General features: G+C 48.2%; 2 non-coding genes across 2 annotated transcripts; both read left to right on the plus strand.

Annotated features, from left to right (window-relative positions):
• Nucleotides 1-17,323: 17,323 nt before the first annotated feature.
• On the plus strand, nucleotides 17,324-17,413 carry TRNAY-GUA (transfer RNA tyrosine (anticodon GUA)). The gene is given in 2 exon segments: nucleotides 17,324-17,360; nucleotides 17,378-17,413. It is a non-coding gene; the product is annotated as a tRNA-Tyr (tRNA).
• A 3,872-nt stretch (nucleotides 17,414-21,285) lies between these two features.
• TRNAY-GUA (transfer RNA tyrosine (anticodon GUA)) lies at nucleotides 21,286-21,375 on the plus strand. The gene is given in 2 exon segments: nucleotides 21,286-21,322; nucleotides 21,340-21,375. It is a non-coding gene; the product is annotated as a tRNA-Tyr (tRNA).
• The last annotated feature ends 302 nt before the right edge of the window (nucleotides 21,376-21,677 follow it).

The raw sequence follows: 21,677 nt of genomic DNA on the forward strand, positions 1-21,677 counted from the left end.
AGTGGTCACAATAGCTGCTGAGGGTAGAGAAAGGGAAGAAGAGGTATGATGTAGGGGCATTTTCAGGACTTGGTGTTGTCCTGGGTGGTACTGCAGGGACAGATGCTGGACATTGTATGTCCTGCCATGGCCCACTGGGTGGACTGGGGAAGAGTGTAAACTATAATGTAAACCACTATCCATGTGGTGCAGCAGTGCTCAAAAATGTATTCATCACATTGCAATGAATGTCCCATGATGATGAAAGAGGTTGTTGATGTGGGAGGAGTGGGGTGAGGGGGGTGGAGGGTATAAGGGGACCTCATATTTTTTTAATGTAATTTAAAAAAAATAAAGAGAGAGGAAAAAAAAAGAAATCTGTATCTGGCAAAGCTGTCATTTAAAGATGAGGGAGAAATCAAGACATTCCCAGAAAAAAAAAAAAAAGCTGAGGGAATCATAATAAACTGCCCTACAAGAAATGCCAAAGGGAACTCTGCAGAAATAAAGAAAAGGATACTAGACAGAAACTTGAAGCAACATGAAGAAATAAAGATCTGTGATAAATGTGAACTACATGGGCAAACATAAATGCCAGTTCTATTGTACTCTTGGTTTGTAATTTTAATTTTAATTTCTTACATGATCTAAACTACAGCTTGAGAATCACTGCTCTACCCTTAAAAGTCCAACCCTCTAGTATTCTCCTTCCACACTGAGGTGGGAGGGAGGGAACCCCAATCCTAAGCCTGTACCCTCAAACACGCATTGAGTTTCTTCATCCATCCTGTAAAGGATCTCAGAGTTAGCACTCTTCCTCCCACCTTCTTTCCCTTCACTTTTTTTTAAAAAGATTTTATTTATTTATTTATTTCTCTTCCCTTCCCCACCCGGGTTGTCTGTTCTCTGTGTCTATTTGCTGCGTCTTCTTTGTCCACTTCTGTTGTTGTCAGCGGCACGGGAATCTGTGTTTCTTTTCGTTGTGTCATCTTGTTGTGTCAGCTCTCCGTATGTACGGCACCATTCCTGGGCAGCCTGCACTTTGTTTCGCGCTGGGCGGCTCTCCTTATGGGGTGCACTCCTTGCGCATGGAGCTCCCCTATGCAGGGGACACCGGGGTTTGAACCGCGCACCTCCCACGCGGTAGATGGATACCCTAACCACTGGGCCAAGTCCGCCTCCCTCCCTTCACTTTTATGTTGAAATAATTTATGGGATTTGAGGAAATAATCTGTCATTGATTTATGCATTCATTCACTATTCACTTATTTCATAAATATTTATTTAATGCCAACTATGTGTCAGGCATTCTTCTAGCACTGGAGTACACACATAATGAGTTAGAAACATTTCTTACACAAAATTTTAATTGTTTTCATGTCATGGTGTACATTGAAAATTGTAATATTTGTATTACACAATAGGGTAAACAGGAGGATGCAAAAACTTGCACTTGGAGAAAACAGCATATTTTTCCTTGCATTATAAAAATTGTTATAATAAAATCCAATACACAAAGTAAAATCAATAATAAAATCAAAGCACAGTGTTAATATTAACTCTGAGGGGAAATTGAAATAGGTTTTTTTTTTTTTTTTTTTTGAGTTACCGGGGACCAGGAATTAAACCTGGGACCTTGTATGTGAGTCGGTTTTTTCATTTGTTTTGCTCGTTTTTCTGTTTTTTTAGGAGGCACTGGTAAAGGAACCCGGGGTTTACCATGTGGGAAGCAGGAGAAGCTTAACCGCTTTAGCCTCATCCGTTCCTAATAGGCTCTTTTCAATTCTGTAATATAAACTTAGAGTTTTTAAAAATCATGTTTCATGCTAGAAACAATTGCTTAAAATTCCTTTTCAAGTCACTTTCATGAAAATCTTAATAAATCCTGATGGTCACTAATGAAAAGAATATTCCTCTAGGGGGTTTTTGGTGGTGGTGTGACTGGAATGGAAGCTTCTGGTGTTGACTCTAGAGAATAACCATTAAAACTGATAAGACTGAAAAGGGTAGAGAGCAGAAGCAGAGGTTAAGTGGTGTGGCCCAGCGGTCTAAGGTGCTGGGCTTAGGCTCCGGTCTCTTGGGGAAAGCGGGCTGGGATCCCACCACTGCCAATGGTTATTTCTCTGTGATCACTGTTGGTACATTAGGTCAAAGCTGTGACCTCAGGAATGGGACCAGTAGGCAAATAACTCAGCCTACTACAAAGATCTCACAATTCAGTCGTTTGTAACAGACCACCCTCGATAAGCTAGTCTCAACTCTCGCTTTTGGCTAGGGAGCCGAGGAGACCTCAAGAGGAGGAGGGTTAGAGAAGGTCAGGCCTTGCTGGGTGAGGTAGGGGGCGGGTAGAGTGGGCGAACCTAACGTCAATTCCAAGAAATTCAGACATCAGAAAATGACTGCCCCTCGCATTCCCACTGCGTTTCCTACAGGAAATTTTCTCCTCCTGTTTCAGCACCCTCCCTTCCTCCGGTTTCACCAAAGGACAAGAAAAGGAGGGTTAGTCAGGACGAGTCACCAAGGGGAGCTCAGGGCTACGAGTTAAAGAAGATTCGATCCTCCGCCTTGATCCAGGCAGGGAAGACTTCCACCTTCACTCCCTTCTCGCCTTGTAAGGTGTTTCAGGATGGGTTCAACGCCAGAATGTCTGAGCTTCTAAGGGACAGGATCAGTTTGTAGTCTTTGCGTTCAGTGTCCTTCCTGCTCCATCCGCGTATGAGGAGGGTCCTTTCCCAGGTCTCGCCCGTCCACCACATCCAGGTCTGAATCCAGGAATCGTCCCTTCCTCGAGGTGTTGGGAAGGGATTACGGGTTCATTTCCTCAGGTGGTGAAGAAACCTGACTTGCCGGTGACTTGAGGGCACCAAGAAGTAAGTTTGTTTAGTCAGCCTTGGCATTCAGCGACATCTTGAACCAGAAGATTCTTTGCTGTGGGGGCGGTGTCCTGAGTATTGTAGGATGTTGAGCAGCATCCCTGGATCTTAGCCATCAGATGCCAGTAATATCTTCCTGCAGAGTCGTTATAAACAAATATGACTCCCGGCATTGCTAAATGTCCCTAGGGAGGCACAATCTTCCCAGGAGACTGACCTGTGTGCGTGTGTGTGTATATGGGTGTGCACTGTTATCTCTCAATACATGGTTTGTCTCTTCAGTCTCTTAAATGTACCTTCCAAAAGGCAGAAGCTCTAATTTTGTTGAAGTACAATTAGTCATCGATCTCAGGGTTTGTTTTGTTTTCTTTCCTTTCTTTGTTTTTTTTTTGGGGGGGGGGGTTGTTTTGTTTTTTGTTTGTTTGTGGGTTTGTATTTTTTTTTTTTTTTGGTGTTGTAGCTAAGAGATCCTTCCACAACAAGTTAACAAAGACTTTAAAAAAATTTTTTAATGATTTTGAGTTTTACTTTTAGATCCATGATTCAATATGCATTATTTTTTATATATGATGTGAAAGAGGAATGGAAATTTAAAAAAAAAATTTTTTTTCCAGCACACTTTCTGGAAAACATTATCTTTCTCTATTAAATTTCCTTTGAAACTTTCTCAGCAATCCTTTCACCATATATGTGTGGTTTTATTTCTGTACTCTTATTCTGTTCCTTAGGTTTATATTTTTAAATATATTGATGCCGATTTTTAAAAATTTCTTGATTATAAAACTCTACAGTAAGTCCAGAAGTCAAGTAGAGTAAGTCCTCCAACCTTGTTCTTCTTTTCAAATTGTTTTGGGTATGCTGTTTCTTTGAATTTCCACATCGATTTTGAAATTTGATTTTCTAAAAAAAGATCTATTTCTGAAAAAAAAAAACCAGTTTGAATTTTATCAGGATTGCATTGAATCAATTTACAGATAAATGAAATCTTAACAGTATTGAGTCTTCCAATTCAAAAACATGAAATATTCCTTCATTTAGTTAGGTTTTCTTTAATTCCCCTCAGCATCTTTTTTCCAGTGGACAAGTTTTGCACAAATTTTATCCCAACCTATTCCATGTTTATTAACTATATTGTAAATTGAATTGACTTTTCTATTTCAATTTCTCATTGTTCATTATTAGCATATGGAAATATAATTAATTTTAATATTAATCTTGTTTACTGCAATTTGGCTAATCTCACTTAATTCTAGAAGCTTTCTGAAGATGCCATAGGATCTTCTACATAGATGTTCACACTTTCTGTGAATAAAAGACAGCCTATGCAACTTTCTTTACATCTGGGTGTTTTTATTTCATTTCTGCCCATTGAATGGACAAAATTTCTCCATACAATGTGAATAAAGGAAGTGAAAGTGGATATCCCTCCTTGTTTCTAATTTTAGAAGAAAAACATTGTCTTTCATCATTAAGTATTACATTAGTTGGAAGTTTTTCATAGATGCCCTTTATCAGGTTGAAGGTCACTTCTCTTCTAATTTGCTAGAAGTTCGTATCATGAATGAATGTCAAATTCTATCAAATGTTTTGTCTGCAACTTTTGATAAAATCATATGATTTTTCTTATGCTCATGATGAAAATAAGATGTTTATATGATGAATTATACTAATTGATTTTGAATATTAAACTGATTTTTTTTTTTGGTACAAATCCTACTTGATCCTCTTTTATTATTGCTTTATGCACTGTTGGATTCAACTTCTTACAAATTGTTAAGATATTTTTACTTCTGTGTTCTTGACAGATATTGGTCTGTAGTTTTCTTTTCCTGTAGGGTCTTTGTCTGGTTTTGATATCAGAGTAATGCTGGTCTCATAGACTGAGTTGGGAATTTTTACCTCCTTTTCTACTTTTTTTTGAATAGGTTGTGTAGAATTTACGTTTAAAGAAGAATTGGTATTATTTCTTCCTTAAATGTTTGATAGAATTCACCATTGAAGAAATCAAAATTTGATAAATAACTTACAGCATAAATGCTAAGGTCACAGTGGCAGTGGAACTCATCACTTCATTCCTGCCCACACACAAACCCTTGAGTAACCACACCTTTTATTGTTTATTTTAAGAGAGACCTTTATTTTGTTGATGGATAGCCAAAAAAGAAAGAAAGAGCAGAGTCTTGGCTTGAGTATTGCAACTCACCTTCCAAAACCATCACACCAGAAGACAAAGACCCAGACCCAACAAGAAGCCATATAAGCCACCTGTGCATCTGCGTCTAGACAAAGCCCCCATTCCTACTTGCCACTTCTTATCCTGATTCTTCTGTGTAACAATGGAAAACATGGACTCACTAAAATTACTTTGTCTCTCCTGACCTGGAAAATCTCTGAGGTTTTGGTATCAGTGGCTCTAAGTCCAGCTCCCCACTGGCAACAGTCTCTGGGGTCCCTGAGCAGCAGCACTGGCAAGATCCCAGATATCTAGGAGCTGTATCTCTGCCCTATCTCTTCTATAAGCTCTGTAAAAAAAATCTCACAGAAGCCAGCCCTTTTAGAATATGTAGAACATGGCAGCCTCTGAGAGTTAAATGAATGACTTGCACTTTGTGGAATCATGAACTGGAAAACTAATTCTCATGTGTCATTTTGAGAAAGTATTTGCTCCTAGAGCTAAGACCACCAATCCAGACCTGAACTGCTTTGTGTGTGAATGTGTGTGTGGGTGGATTGGAGTATGGAGATCAGGAATATTTTTGCCATAGTGATGAACAAGACAGACAAATAAGCCTCCACTCATGAAAGTTTAATTTAGTGGACTAGCTGACAATAGACAAGATAAAAATAAGCAATACATATTATGTTAGAGACTTGCAAGAACAAAGAAGAAGACAGTAAAACAAAGAAGAAACTATGAAGTAAGGGGGATTATAATGTTAGTGTTGCCAATAAAAACCCACTGATCCATGACCTTTTGGTAAAGGGCTAAAGCAAGTGAGTGGACTGGCCATGCAGCTATCAGAAGAAGAGCAATCCAGAGAGAAGGATTGGCAAAAGCAAAGGCCCGAGACAGGAGCAAGACTGGTGTGTTAGAGGAACAGGGATAGTCCTGATCCAGGTGAAAAATGATGATGGTAACTTGGGATGGGGGTGGAGGAATGGGGACGGTGAGCAGTAATCAAATTCTGGTTATATTTTAAATGTAAAGCCAATAGAATTTGCTAAAGTTTTGGGGTAAGAAATTAAGGAAGTCAAGGCTGACACCATTGATTTTGGCCTGAGAAAATGCAAGAATGGGGCTGCCATTAACTGAAACAGAAGACTACAGAGGGTACTTTGCCATTTACTTATAAGATTTCAGTCCCTTCTGTAATCTGCTATATATTATTAGGGGCAGAGAAAATAAATTCACTAAAGAATCAGCTATTCTATGAACCCTTTCTTCGTGGTACCTGAGTTCAGCACTTTGAGGACACAATGCTTAGAAGAAAGCTGAGATAGAAAGGAAGAGAAATGAAGAATACACATCAAAGTGCTTCTAACTAGCAACTAGCAGTGCTAATATATGGCTATGACAGTGATTGAAAGGCAAAGTCTAAGGTCATGGATATTACTGGAACGAAAGCTAGAAAATGCAACATGGGACAGTATAGCATAGTGAAACCTCATATGAAATATGAGTACGGGTAATATTGCATACACAAGACTATTTTTCTTTGAAAATTAACAAAATTATGTTAATGTTACAAAATGTTATTATAAGGGAAAAATATAACCAAAGCAAAATATGAACAGCAGTGTATATTAATATTAAGATGTTAATAATCTTCCATTAGAGTTTTTTTTGTTTTGTTTTGTTTTGAGGTACTTGGGCCTGGGGAACCATGGACCTCATATGGTGGGAAGCTGGGGCTCAACTCTTGAGCCACATTGACTTCCCTGAGTTGGTTTGTTCCTTCATTTGCTTGTTTGTTTCTGTTTTAGGAGGCACTGGAACCGAACCTGGAATTTTCCATATAGGAAGCAGGCATTCAATTGCTTTGAGCATCTGCTCCAAGGGTTTTGTTTTGTTTTTTTTTAAAGAAAATATAATAAGTATAAGAAACTAGAAAAAAAGTACTACATATTGTTTGACTTCATCTGTACAAAATACAAATACAAATAAATTGGAAAGACAGAAACTGAAGAGCAGCTATGCATGGCAGGGAAAGCACAGAGAGATTGAGAAGTGTTTATTGAAGGGTAGAGCTGTAACAGTTTGATATTATTGATGAATTCCAAAAAGAAATATTGGATTATGTTTGTAAACTGATCTTTTCCTCTGGGCATATTAGATTATATTGGATTCAGAGGTTTACTTGGTTAAGTAATCAGGTAAACCACTTGTGCCAATAGGGTGATGAGCCCCCACCCTTGGTGGGTGGGGATTAACAGATAAAAGGCATGGCAAAGGACAGAGTTGGAGGGTTTTTGATGCTGGGGCTTTTAATGTTGGAGTTTGATGCTGAAGCTGGAGCCCCAGGGGGAGAGACAGAGCTGCTTGCCTCATAGTCTACAGATGATCTTGTGGAGAGAGGCAAAGCCTAGAGAACCTCATAGTCTACGGGTGACCTTGTGGAGAAAACAAGGGAGCTGAGCCCAGAGGAACCCAGGAAGCCTGAACCCTAGCAGATGTCACAGCCATCTTGCTCCAACACGTGAAACTAGACTTGGGTGAGGGAAGTAACTTATGCTTTATGACCTGGTATCTGTAAGCTCCTACCCCAAATAAATACCCTTTATAAAAACCAAGCAATTTCTGGTATTTTGCATCAGCACCCCTATGGCTGACTAATACAAAAGCCATATTTGTTTATGTTTTTTGTTCATTATTATTATTGAAATAATGAAATGCTCTCATATTGATTCACAATCAATGGTATTTAATACAATCACATAGTTGTGCATAACAAACAATTCCAAAAATAGATATTGGATTCTGTTTGTAAACTGGTCTGTTCCTCTGGGTGTATTTGATTACATTAGGTGCAGAGGTTTCACTTAACTTTTTAAAATTAAGATTGGGGTTTTGATTTGGCGACGTCAGTAGGATGTTAAGTCCCCGCCCTGGGCGGGGACTCACAGAGAGAACATGGCAGGGGAGAGAGTTTGAGTTTTGTTGCTGGAGTCAGGAAGTAAATACACAAAGGAGGAGATACGTGAGGAAAGATAGAGAGCTGCATTAGACATGGCAGAGGCCCTGGGAAAAGAATGAGCCTGATAGTCTACAGTTGACCTTGTGAAGAGAGCAGAGCAGCTGAGCCCAGAGAGAAATGAGCCCCAGGAGAGAAAGGAGACTTACCCCAGCCTACAGCTGAGATTGGAAAAAGCTGGGAGCATGAAGCCTTAAGAGGAAGAGGAAGGCTGAACCCTCCAGACATCATCCCTTCCCCTTGCTCAACACATAGCAAATGACTTTGGGTGGGAAAGTACATCTTATGGTACCTTGAGTTGGACTCTTTAGGGCCTTGTAAACTTCTACCCCAAATAAATACCTTTTATAAAACCCAACTGATTTCTGGTACTTTGCATCAGCACCCCTTTTGGCTGACTAATACAGATGATATATAATTTTTCTTTTCTATTAAATACAGAGAGAAAAGAATTGTTGCTCCTTTAGGAAATCCCTCTGAAGTACTGTGATCTATAAAACTCATTTCATGATTGAAAAGTACCAGGGCTTATTAGAAGAGTGGCTGATTTCAGTTTTGGGGCAGTAAACATACATGATGAGCTTGGCAAGAAAGCAAAGAGATATCGGGAGCCAAAAATAAGTTTCCATTGACCTAGATGTTGTGACAGTTTGAGAATATTTATGAATACCCAAAAGTGAAAGATTATGTTTATAAACGAATCTATTTTTCTGGGTGTGATACCCTTTGATTATATTGGCTTCAGTTGAGGAGTCCTTGATTAGATTACCTATTAACATTGTTTTGAGGACTTTCTTTCATTTGACTACATGAGTAGAGCATGACTCAGGTTGAGCCCTCACTCCCTTGCTGGGTCTGGTATAAAATGGAAACTCACTAGAGATAGACATGCAGAAGAGAGAGCTCTGACATTTTTTATCCTGGAGTCCTGGGGAAAGATGAGGCATTTACCTGATAGCTTGCAGCTGACCTTGGGAAGAGAATAGAACAGCGGAGACTGATACAGAAAGCCCAGAAAGGAACAAACCCTTTGTCAGGAGAGAGAGAATGACCTGAGAGACAAGCCCTATGCAGTGAGAGGAAGCCCAGAGGGAAAGGCCGAACCCTCACAGAGATCAGCAACCAAATTGCTTCACACTTGGCAACTGACTTTGGTGAGAAAGCAACCTTGATTTGGACTCTTTAGAACTTTGTAACTGTTAAGTTTTTACCTCAAATAAATATCCTTTATAAAAGCCAAAAGATTTCTGGTAATTTGCATCAGCACCTGTTTGGCAGACTAATACAAACTAAATATACAAATCACTAAGAGTAATAATGATGGCTTGATAGAAACACACTGAATGTATTAATATGCAATAATTTTTTAATGATGGAAGAAGAAAAGATTCATTGATCACCAGTGGGAATCACCCAGTCACAATCTCTTTAGACTGAAATTTGACAATTAATGGATAAAAATCAAGCCCTAAGGAAGTGGCTGTGGCTCAATCAGCTGGGCTCCCGACTACCATATGGGAGGCCCTGGGTTCGTGTACAGGGGCCTCCTTGCGAAGACAAGCTAGCCCATGTGCCGCAGAGAGCTGACACAGCAAGATAGCCTAGCAAAGGGAGACAAGCAGATACAGAAAAAAGCGTGCAGCAAATGGACACAGAGAAGAGACAGCAAAGAATGGAACAAGCCACAAGGGGGACAATAAATAAATAAATAAAAATAAATCTTTAAAAAATAATCAAGTCCTACCTGTCATGTATAAATTCTATTTTACGGTAACCCAATAGCTCTAGCTGATAAGATAGTTTTTTGAAGAAGATAGCTAGCCAATAAATATGGAAGAAATAATGATAAAACCACAATTTAGCAACCTCTAGAAACTGATTCAATCAGTGGTTATAATGAATGAAACCGTGTAATAATAGCATGGGATTTTGCAATGAAGACATCAGGCTATATGGATGTAAACTCATTGATCAAGATTAGCTTCTAAGATTGAAAAATTCTGTAACTGCTGAGGTGAGGTACAATATATGAAGTATATATGAAGAACATTTTAAGAAGTATTTTTGTCAAAATTTTAATCTGAATCTAATCAAGCCTTTGCAGTTAATGTCCTGTTTTCTAGAACTGAGAAAGTAGAATATGTTAAATGAGACCATAAGGAAGCAAATAGAGTAATACAGAATGTGCAGCATTCTCCAATGCAACTAACACAGTTTCTTACAGGCAGGGGTGGAGTGCAGATGAGAGACTGCTGAAGGATGGTAGAGACATAACACCTATAACCAAATATATTGTGGGAATTTGTTTCAATCCCAATTAGAGCAAAAATCTATTAAATGCAAATTTATGAATTCAGGAAAATTACAGTAGTATGATGCATTTAGAGTCAACAAAAGAATTAATGTAGCTTTTCTGTCTGACATCTTAGCACGGCTGCAATGGCTACAACTGCTCCCTGAGCTTCAGGATGCCGCCCAAAGACGACAAGAAGAAGAAAGATGTTGGAAAGTCGACCAAGAAAGACAAAGACCCAATTAACAAATCTGGAGGCAAGGCCAAAAAGAAGAAGCGGTGCAAAGGAAAAGTTGAACACAAGTTCAATAACTTAGTCTTGTTTGACAAAGCCACCTGTGACAAACTCAGTAAGGAAGTTCCCAACTACAAGCTTATAACTCCTGCTGTGGTCTCTGAGAGGCTGAAGATTTGCCATTTCCTGGCCAGGGCAGCCCTTTAGGAGCTGCTTAGTAAAGGACTTATCAAGTTATTTTCAAAACACGGAGTTCAAGGAATTTATAGCAGAAACACCAAGGGTGGAGATGCTCTGGCTGCTGGTGAACATGCATAAAGGTCCAACAAAGTGCACATTTTGAAAAATAAAGCTTTATTAAATAGAAATAATTAATGTAAATATTTTAGGTGTAAATTTATGTAGTTATGAAAGTATACTCTCATATTTAAGAAGCACAATGGAGGAGAAATGATACGTTATGACTTGATTTGCATTAAGGTACATCAGCACATAAGAGAAAAACAAAGAATAAAAGCTAAAGTGGCAAAAATCTTCACCATGTAAGATCAGGATAATGATTATAATAGGTTGATACCATTCCCTCAATTTCATATAAAAATGGTATTAAAAAAAGAAAATCAATTTCTCTGAGAATTTTGAAAATTTTAGATGATTTTAATACTTAAGTCTGACATAAGGGGAGCAGATGTGGCTCAAGCTGTTGAGCATCTGCTTCCCACATGGGAGGTTCTGGGTTCAGTGCCAGTGCCTCCCAGGAAAAAAATAAAAACAAACAACAAGCAAAACAAACGAAAATACCGATGCAGGCAAGCCAATACGGCTCATGGGGTCCAGGGTTCAATCCCCAGCCTCAGGTCCCTTGAAAAAAAAAATCTGATGTGAAATATTTTCTTACCCTTAAGTAAGCAGGGTACTTGAAAAAGTGCAAAGAATAGAGAAATTACTCTTTATTTTAAAATGATTTAGTGAATATGTTCATAATGAGGCTAATATTTTGAATTTTAAATAATCAACTAATTTTGGTAATGACAAATTTAAAGCCCCAGTGAATTTTTTACAATGACAGAAACCATATTGCACTGTGTAGGGTGGATGTGGAGTGTAGGAGGCCATAGGGACGTGCCAGGGGTCGTTAACGTCACCACCCAGGACAACTCACAATTCCTAAGCATCTGCACCCAGGCCGAGAAGGTTTGCCCCTGCAGGAACCGCAAGTCGTAGCTGCAGTTGCCTCCGCTCCCTGCAAGGGTGTTTCAGCCTCCACACCTTCCTAGTCCAGTTCCAGGCTTTCTCCACCAACCAAAACCCCCACCTGACGGACCGACCTCTACCTGAAGCCCTCGTCTTCACGCCCCTGCAGCGACTGCCCCTGGCTGCAGGTGCTGAGGCGGTACCTTTCCAAGCTGGCTTCCAACAGACGAAGTGCAGGTCCCTTAGGCTCCTTCACTTCACCAAAAGAGCTGGGGGGGGGAGGGGTGTGGTGGGGGTGGTGGGATCGAATGGGACCTCATATTTTTTTAATGTAATATTTTTACAAAATCAATAAAAATAAAAAATAAAAAATAAAAAAATAAAAAATAAAAAAAAAGAGAATACTGAGCAAGCCCACCCCACACTCCTCAAAAGCTCAACTGGTAGAGCAAAGAACTGTAAGCTACACTTGCGTGGACATCCTTAGGTCGCTGGTTCGATTTTGGTTAAAAGGAAATGCACTTCCTTTTGAGCAAAAACAACCTACCCATCCTACAAATCTCCACCCAGCACCAGTTCACCCTGCCTGTCTTGGACCATGCCCCAAATGCTGCAAAATGGTTTGGAATTCAGTTACCCCTGTCCTGCCTGTGCTGCGCCAGGGCATCCGTTCCTTTGTTCGCTCCTCCTGGTGGTCGCCCACCCCCACCACAATTCCCAATATTAAGCATGCATGTCCCCAGAACACCTGCCACCACAGGCGAATCTTCCTCCTCCAGGGGGCCAAGCCCGATGCCTGGGGTGGACTCCCGGACAATCACCGAAACGCTCATCCTCGCCCTGTCCACTGACCTGCGTGGCATCCTTTAGGACACTCCTCCATTCACTGGCCCACTCTAGAGTTCTGTCTCTCGGTCATGGTCGCTTTCACTCTCTTTCTCCACTCTTCCCCTCCGCACATGCCCCCCATCTCTCTCTCCCTTTCCCTCTCCTCCCACCCCCTTTCTCTCTTTCCTGTGTACAGATATGTAGAGGAACACAGATAAAACTCGCTCCCGTCTCACTTTCTTAGTGTTCTTCTGGGACTGCCCTGGCACCCTGGGAAACTCTGGGACCTTGCCAATCCTTCACCTGGAATGAAGGTGACATTGGCAGAAGAAACACACCCAGGGCTCAGGGGCGGTCCTTGAAGTCCGTGTGATTATTTCTGGTGAATCCTTGGTGTTGTGGGTCAGTATGAGGTGGGGTAAAGGGTGGCCTTGGCAGGCCCCGTCTTCCAGGTGTGGTTGGTGAAAGTTAGTTTACTTTCTTTCTAAGAGACCTAACTCTTCATAAATTGTTATGAAGTGTACAAGGACTTACTTTTTTGCTCATATGACTCCAGGGTCTCCTTCAATCTCCTTCAACAATTTTGTAACCTGAAAAAGAAGTAAAACAGCCCTATGCCAAAGGCCCAGATAAGATTTGAACTCGCAACCGCTCATTTACATGACCAGTGTTCTCACTCCTCAGCTATGGAGCCCACTCCTAGTGCTGCAATTCCTTATCGCTTGGACCTTTCTGCCAAATGAAATGTATACACCTTACTGAAGTTTAATAAAGACTTAAAAATTAAAGGAATTTGTTTGAGAGGAAGTGTCTTTATCATATGTGAGAAAGAAACATTGTTTTGGCCAGGCCCAAACTGGAATTCAAGTCACACTGACAATTATGCCCACAGCACATGCTCCTCAGGCTTAGGCCTGACAAATCTCTGAGCTTCAGCAATATGAGCCAGGAGTGGAGCCCAGGGTGCTGTGGGGTAGGGTGCGGGTGTCCCACAGAAGAGAAGCATGCAAGAGATGCCATCAGCCGTGTCATTCCCAACCTGCTTGTATTTGTACAAAAAGTAACTGCTCCCCTCTAATGCCTATGACCAAATTTTGTTTCTCTCTTTAACAAAACATCTTAAGAGGCTGAAAAATTTCTGAAGCTCAACACTATCATTTCCCTACGTTTTTGTAAGATAGATTCTGTTTTACCTACTACAATGAATGCTTTATTGAAATTCCACATGCGGTGATATTTCCCAGACACTCTTCTTTCCTGTGTCCTGTAGGTGGACCATACCCACCTCCCAGAGTGAGTTACGACCTGACCCTGGAAAGTCAGTGATTGGAAGCAAACTGGAAGCAAGTCTGTGAATGCTGTCTTCTGCAACATTTGGCTCATTTCTTTCTCTCTTTCTCCTTTTTTGATACTGTCCATTTTCTTGGTATGCTACATAAGAACGAATTAGGGAAGGGAAAAAAAAGTAACTGCTCCGGCTTTCAGAGACTAGGGTAGGGACTGTGTTCTATACAGAAGGGGACTTTCTCCAAGCACAGAACATGTTCCTCAGACCATCAGAATTTGGGATCCGAGACAGTGAGGGTGCAAGGAGTCCAGGCACCCCCTGGCCTTCTAGGCATCCTCCAGCCTTTCAACAGAGTCAGGCTTGGGTACAGTGAATCTCTGTCTGGAATTCCCCTAGGCTTCCTGAAGTAGAGGCCAAGTAGACTCCAAGTCCAGTAGCAGTTCCTTATCTCTGGACTCTTCTAAATTTTTGCCCAACCTGAAGTCTAGAAGGAAAATATTGATGCCTAGGAAGGCTGGAACTTGGATACTTCTTTTCTCCCTTTCTCTTCTCTACTCTCAGCTGACCTCAGACTGTAATGCCTAGTCCAACAGATTCAGCTATGTGCAGACTTTCTACCATGTGCCAGGCACAGTGCTCTGTACGGTGAGACAGTATGACACTGTTTGGGCTCTGGTGAACATAAATGTAGAAACCAAAAGATTCATCCCCCAAGCAAAAGAGGACTGCAGAATAAAGACAACTCCCTCTTCCCATCCTAACCACCTCCTTTATGGTGACAAAGAAGTAGGTGGGTAAAGGCTTCTATAAAGAGAGTATAGGAGGCAAGTGACTCTTCTGCTATGCCTCTACCTGTTCTCCCTTGGATAGTACCTTGGATCTAATTTTACAGCTCTCATGTTCGTCAAATACAGCTGGAAGAAAGGGGTAGGTGACATCACAAAGCTTGCAGGTTGTAGTGGCTGAGTATGGTAGGTTGAAGAAATGTATCTAAGCTTCATTGTTTCTGGGGATTTGGGTTTTACTCACTTTTTAGACAGAGGGGTTTAATTCATAAGCTTGGCTTTCCAACCCAGGTCACCTGAGGTTTTTCTGGTCCTAATATTCTAAGGACTCAGATCCTACACAGAGGATCTGCAGACTGGATGACAGTTCAACCACAATCCTGAAATGAACATTCCTGAAATGAACAGTCCTACCTCTGGACTGCTTTGGCTGAGGGCCCTACCAAACCAGCATGTTGGCACTCTGGTGGTTTGGAAAGAATCACTGGATTTAAGAAAGGAACCCAAACTGATTTTCATGTGTTGTGATGCAGTGTTGTAATGCAACTGACAGGATGAATGGGTATTTTAAAAGAAATAGGAGGAGGCGAGTTTATGAGACTAACTTGTTAGTTTAGTGCTATTATTCATGCTGTATGTGCTTGAGATCCTGGGTCCAAATCCCGGGCAAGCCTGCCTCTCTTAAGCCGGTTACCCCTTTTAGAATCAAGGGCCACCAGATGAAGGAAATGCGACATCTAGGTTCCAGATGTGCTCTTGAACAAGTTGGCTGTTTCTGTCAAAAGATTCAGGGACGATGAATGGGGTCGAGGGCATTGTCAGTGATCCCGGCCCTCAGTCCTCTAACCTGCTCTTTTGCTGCAGGAATCGTTTGATTGTAAATGTCTTACCCAACCTTTGGTGTAGAAAGAAAATAGTGCACATATCACATGGGCATTTCCAGGGAAAACACCTGGTACCAGGAGGTGAGTTTGGGCCTCAGTGCCAGGATAAGAACTCCTTACAGAGGAGCCCTTACCGGAGCCTGGACTCGATCAGCACTGCGGCTGGAGAACTCTTAGTTCTCCAAGGTCTTCAACCCCTCAGGAGGAAGCGCTGCATATAGTCGGCTCAATACCAAATACCCACACCCAGAACCTTGGGGTTCAAAAGCTGCAACTATCCATTGCATCAACAAACACACTAACTCCAGAAGCAAACCCCACCCCCCAAAAATAAGAGAATATGGAATAGTGACAGCAGTTATAATAAAGAATCTGCTAGAATCATCCCAGTGTTTTCTTTGTTCACTTTAAAAATGAAGGAACTATGGGGTGAAGTTGGACCCTTAACATTATATATGGTTAGATACTGATTACTGACAATTGACTGAATATATGAACTGCTTTAATTCAGTCTTTCAAAATTGCTTGCTTTCCTAACTGAACGAAATCATGGAATCCTGGTGAGTACTTCAAGCAGGAGTGTAACTGGATTCTAGTTGAATTTCCATTTAAATACTTATCTCTCAGAAAAATTATGCAGAATAACTTAAATGAAAAAAAGCAGTGAGAAAGAAATGGGTGGAGATGGAAGTGTCATGAGAAAGGGATAGGCATGATCCACAGATAGGAATTTCCTGGAAAAATGATGCACTCGTCCCTTGAGCTAAAGAAATTTTGCTTCCGTAAGCCACTCCACCTTTCGCTGGGACACCGTCATCTACCTTATAATTCCTTGCCTTCAATTCATTTCCTATCATATCCCTTGACTTCTTGGCCAGTCCCTTTCCATTAGCTCCACTCCCATCAATTCAAATTCCCTCCCTTTCCCTTCCCTTCCTTTCCCTTCCATTCCCTTCCCTTTCCTTCCGCCCCTTCGTCCCCTCCCCTTCCCTTCCCTTCCCATTTCCCCTTCCTTCCCTTCCCTTGCCTTCCCATTTCCAATTCCCTTTCCCCTTAACCTAAACTCTCTTACCTCAAATAAACACAACCTAACCTGTCTTCCTCGTATCTACCATGTACCCACTAAAGAGATTGGTTGGGAGCACGTAGGTCTGAGCTGACCAACCAGCCCAAAGTCAGAAAGTTTGTGAAACTTGGTCCACAGTCAGGGGTCCAAGGAGAGGGGCCCGAAGGAGGCACGTGCCTGCTCAGTGCCGCGCCCAGCTAGGCCAGCCCAGTTCTGGCTCCCCCGACCCAAGCTCCCCGCCACGGCGGGCGCACAGCTCCCGAAAGTGCGTGCTGCAAGGCCTGCACGGCCCTGCGGCGCGGGTGCTGCCGGCTTTGGCCGCCTCTAGCCTGAGCGCGGGCCTCCAGGGGCTGCGGAGGTGGGCGTGGCCCTCGAAGCCCGCAGGCACGTGCGCAGGGGCGCCGAGGCGACCGCCCAGCCCGCCCCACCGGACCCGGGCCCCGGCAGCACCGCGGCCCAGAGAGTTGGCGGCGGCGGCGGCGGCCAGGCTCGGCGAGCCAGCCAGCTGGGGCGGCCGGCGAGGCCGGGGAGAAAGGAGCGGGGCGCGCGGGTGTGGTGGCGTGGTGTGGTGGGAGTGGGGGCGGGGCGGGGCGGGGCCGAGGCGCGGGCGGCGACTCGGCCAGCTGGCTGCCAAGCCAGCCAGGGCGGGTGCCGAGGCCCGCGTCCTTTGGGCCAAAGAAGACTCTCCAGCTCGGGCACCTCGCACCCTTCGATAGCTCAGCTGGTAGAGCGGAGGACTGTAGACTGCGCAAGTTTGGACATCCTTAGGTCGCTGGTTCGATTCCGGCTCGAAGGAAGTGCCTGAGTCTTTTGAACAAACAACCCTGCCCGCCACCGGCGGCCACCCTGCGGCCCGCACCGCACCCACGCCCCTCTGCCGTCGACCCGCCCCCCCCCCCCCGCCACACCCCGCCGCGCACCAACCGCTCCTGGCTGCCTGGGACCACCCCCCCGACCCGGAGCCCAGGCCGGAGCCCAGGGCCCTCTGCTGCCTGGGACAGGCCCAAGCCGCCAGCCCCGCCACCAGGGGCACACAGCCCTTCGCTCCCTCTCCCTTCCTTGCGGAGGAGGCCAGTGACGCCTGCGGAAACCCACCTGCCCCTCGCAAACCCCACCCGCTCCCTCCTGCCGCTCGCCCACAACCACTCTCCACGCTCCCCTTGGTTTTGTTTCCTTTCCTTTATTTGGCCTGGATTTCTCCGCCCTCCCCCGCCCTCCCCCGCCCTTCCCCGCCCGGCTGTCTGCTCTCCCTGTCCACTCGCTGTGTGTTCTCCTGGGTCCGCTTGGTTTCTCGTCAGTCCGCGCTCCGCTTGGAATCCCGCTTCTGCCCGGGAGGCCCGCCGCCTCCGACAGAGCGCTGTCCTCCCCGGGGCCAAGTCGGCTGCCGGCGCTGCTGCTGTCCGGGACACTCGCCCAAAGGGTCAGCCTCGCCCTGCCCACTCAGCTCCGTGCCGTTCTTCAGGACACTCGACCGTTCACTGGCTTTCTCTAGCTCTCTGTGTGCCCTAGCCCCGTGGTGGCCCAGGCTCTTTGGCTCCCTGTCTCCACGCCTGCCCTCCCACGAGCCCCTCGTGTCCCTGCCCTTCCCGGCCCGACCCTTTGCTTCTCCTCCCCACCTGCCCGTTCCCGTCCGCTCCTCTCCTTTCCTGTCCCTTGCCATCGTGCCCTGTGCCTTGCCTTCCCTTCCCTTCCCTTCCACTCCGCTCCCTTCCTTTCCCTCCCCTCTGCCTCCCTTCCCTGCCGTCGCTCTGCCTTCCCTCCCCTTGCCGGGCCCTCACCCACCCATCGCCCTCCCTTGCCCTCCCTGCCCACACCTCCCGGCCGGCCCCTGCCCTCCTGTCCCCTGCCTCCTCTCCCGTTCCGAACCTGCCTCCCCCGCCCTCCCTGCCCTCCCCTCCTCTCCCCTCCCCTCCCCTTCTTCCCTCCACTTCCCCCCCCTTCCCCCCCCCCCCCCCCGCCTCCCCAGGCTCCTGTCCTCCTTTCCCCTCCCCTCCCCTCTCCACCCCTCCCCTTTTCTCCTCTCCCTCTCTGTGTCTCTTCTCTAGCTCCCTGCCGCCACCCCTCCGCTGCCCCCACCTCAAGCTCTTCCCCGCGTTCCCTTTGGCCCAAGGAAAGGGACAGCGCTCGCTCCCTTCTCGCTCACTTCGTGGCTGGTGCGACCGCCCTGGCACCCTGAGGAGTCTCAGGCCTGGCTCGCCCTTGGCAGGAGGGATGCCTGGCAGCGGACGGAGGATCGGCCCCAGGACTCGCGGGAAGCCCACGAGCCCCAGGGGACTGTTTTCCGTGTAGCCTCGCCAGGGCCCTGTCAGTGCGAGCAGCCCGGCCGCGGTGGTGTCCCGCAGGCTCCCGTTGGCGGGTGTGCCCTGTCTGCCTCTGGCCGACCCGGAGCTTCGGGCCCTGCCTGGCCAGCAGGGAATCCTCAGCGCTCTCTCGCGTCGGGGCTGACGCCACTGCGCCTTGCGGCCACCACAGCAAGAAGGATTCGGGGTCAAGGCGAGGAGGGCGCTGCTCGCTCAGAGGCCCTGGAGGCTGCGCCTGGGAAGACGCCACCGGGAGGGCCTGAGAGGAGAGCGCGGTGGAGGCGGCCGGCGCGCCGGCGCGCGGGAAGCGCCGCGCCGCCCGTTCTCCTCTCTGGAAGGCCCTTTGACAGGCCGACTCCATGGGCTCTCAACTCTCCCGGCCAGGCTGGAGCGCGTCGGCGCTGCAGGGCGCCCCAGGGGCAGGCTCAAGGAGTCAAGGAGTCGGGAGCAGGAGGAGGCCTGGAGAGGGGCGCTGGGGATTGGGGTGCGCCGGCCGTGGCTTGGGCACCTGCCCCGCGGGCTCGGGGCTCAGGAAAGAAGGCCCGTGGGAGGACGTTTTCTCTCAGGCGTGGCCCTCGAGTGAAGACGACTCGAGGAACTCCTCGGACAGATGGAGAAGATCTTGGCGAGGCCGTGGGGGCGGCGGAGGCTGGTCCCGGGGTGGGCCTGGGGCCCTCTGAGGCGCACCCCTTTGCCGATCACCCACACCGGCGAGGGCGCTTCCCACGCGTTCCGCGGCCCGTGGCAAGCTGCCTGAGTCGTGGGTGGCGTACCTCGGCCTCCCCTCCTACGGCTTGCTCTCCAGCTGCCCTCCTGAGCAGGTGGGCTGAGCCGCAGCCTCCCGAGTCTGCGGTGGAGCGGGAAGAAAACCTTGGCGGGCGCAGAGAGGGGTGGCGGCCCGGGTGGGACGCTCGGCAGCCACAGGCGCTGCCGCCTGCCAGGTGCGTGTCTAAGGATAGCAGCGCGCCGGGACACAGAGGGTAGCCTGGGCTGGCCTGGCCGTTGCCCCGGAGCCGGTGGCCACCTCGCCAGAGGGCTTTGGTGCTCGGGGGCCCTGGCGGACTTGGGCCAGGGGGCTAGCCGGGAGCGGCAGAACGCAGCCCGGTGGCCAGGCTCGGCCCCCGGTGGCTGGGGCGTGAGGGACCGCGGGGGCGAGGGGTGCGAGCGAGACCGGCCGCGGTGCGGGCTGGCCCCCAGCAGTGGGCAGCGCGGTGTCTTTGGGCCGCAGTCTCAGACCAAGAAGACCGCGCCCCTGGAGGCGTTTGGTAGGCGGAGAGCGGCCCAGAGCTGCCCGGCCGTCCCCCAAGTCAGAAGGGATGTGAAACTTGGCCCCCAGTCAGGGGTCCAGGGCGAGGAGTCCGAGAGGCACGTGCCTTCTCGATGCCTCCCCCCACCCGCCCCACCCCGTCCCCGCGCCCGTCGGGCACCTCTGCGTTGAACCCCACGCCAATGGGCCCCGGGGCAGTCGGCTGCCTCTGGCCAGCAGCGGGAGGAAGCGCTTCCAGAGGAAGACAGCGACGGGCGCGCACGACGCACGCGAGCTCCCGGGCCACGAGGAACTGGGCAAGCGGGACGCGGGGGCGGGGGCGGGGGCGGGGGGCTGTGGGGGCTGGGGGGCATGAGCTCCCTCTGGACCCTGAGCTCCGTGACCCCGCCCTTGCTGGGACAAGCTTGTGTGTGCCAAAAGCCCGAGCCTGAGCCGGTGCGGGTAGGAAGGCGGGGCCCGGCCAGGCCTTACAGGGCAGCGCGGCTCCGGGGGCTCGCGGGCTCCGCGGCTCCGAGAGGCGGCGGCCCTCTGGGTGTCTCCGCTGCCCGCAAGGGCTTCCCAGGCGCCGCGCCCTGCTAGGCCAGCCCAGTTCTGGCTCCCCCCCGACCGGAGCTCCCCCGACCCAAGCTCCCCGCCACGGCGGGCGCACAGCTCCCGAAAGTGCATGCTGCAAGGCCTGCACGGCCCTGCGGCGCGGGTGCTGCCGGCTTTGGCCGCCTCTAGCCTGAGCGCGGGCCTCCAGGGGCTGCGGAGGTGGGCGTGGCCCTCGAAGCCCGCAGGCACGTGCGCAGGGGCGCCGAGGCGACCGCCCAGCCCGCCCCACCGGACCCGGGCCCCGGCAGCACCGCGGCCCAGAGAGTTGGCGGCGGCGGCGGCGGCCAGGCTCGGCGAGCCAGCCAGCTGGGGCGGCCGGCGAGGCCGGGGAGAAAGGAGCGGGGCGCGCGGGTGTGGTGGCGTGGTGTGGTGGGAGTGGGGGCGGGGCGGGGCGGGGCCGAGGCGCGGGTGGCGACTCGGCCAGCTGGCTGCCAAGCCAGCCAGGGCGGGTGCTGAGGCCCGCGTCCTTTGGGCCAAAGAAGACTCTCCAGCTCGGGCACCTCGCACCCTTCGATAGCTCAGCTGGTAGAGCGGAGGACTGTAGACTGCGCAAGTTTGGACATCCTTAGGTCGCTGGTTCGATTCCGGCTCGAAGGAAGTGCCTGAGTCTTTTGAACAAACAACCCTGCCCGCCACCGGCGGCCACCCTGCGGCCCGCACCGCACCCACGCCCCTCTGCCGTCGACCCGCCCCCCCCCGCCACACCCCGCCGCGCACCAACCGCTCCTGGCTGCCTGGGACCACCCCCCCCGACCCGGAGCCCAGGCCGGAGCCCAGGGCCCTCTGCTGCCTGGGACGGGCCCAAGCCGCCAGCCCCGCCACCAGGGGCACACAGCCCTTCGCTCCCTCTCCCTTCCTTGCGGAGGAGGCCAGTGACGCCTGCGGAAACCCACCTGCCC

The sequence above is a fragment of the Dasypus novemcinctus genome, chromosome 3, assembly GCF_030445035.2.
Source record: "Dasypus novemcinctus isolate mDasNov1 chromosome 3, mDasNov1.1.hap2, whole genome shotgun sequence".
NCBI classification, from domain to species: domain Eukaryota; kingdom Metazoa; phylum Chordata; class Mammalia; order Cingulata; family Dasypodidae; genus Dasypus; species Dasypus novemcinctus.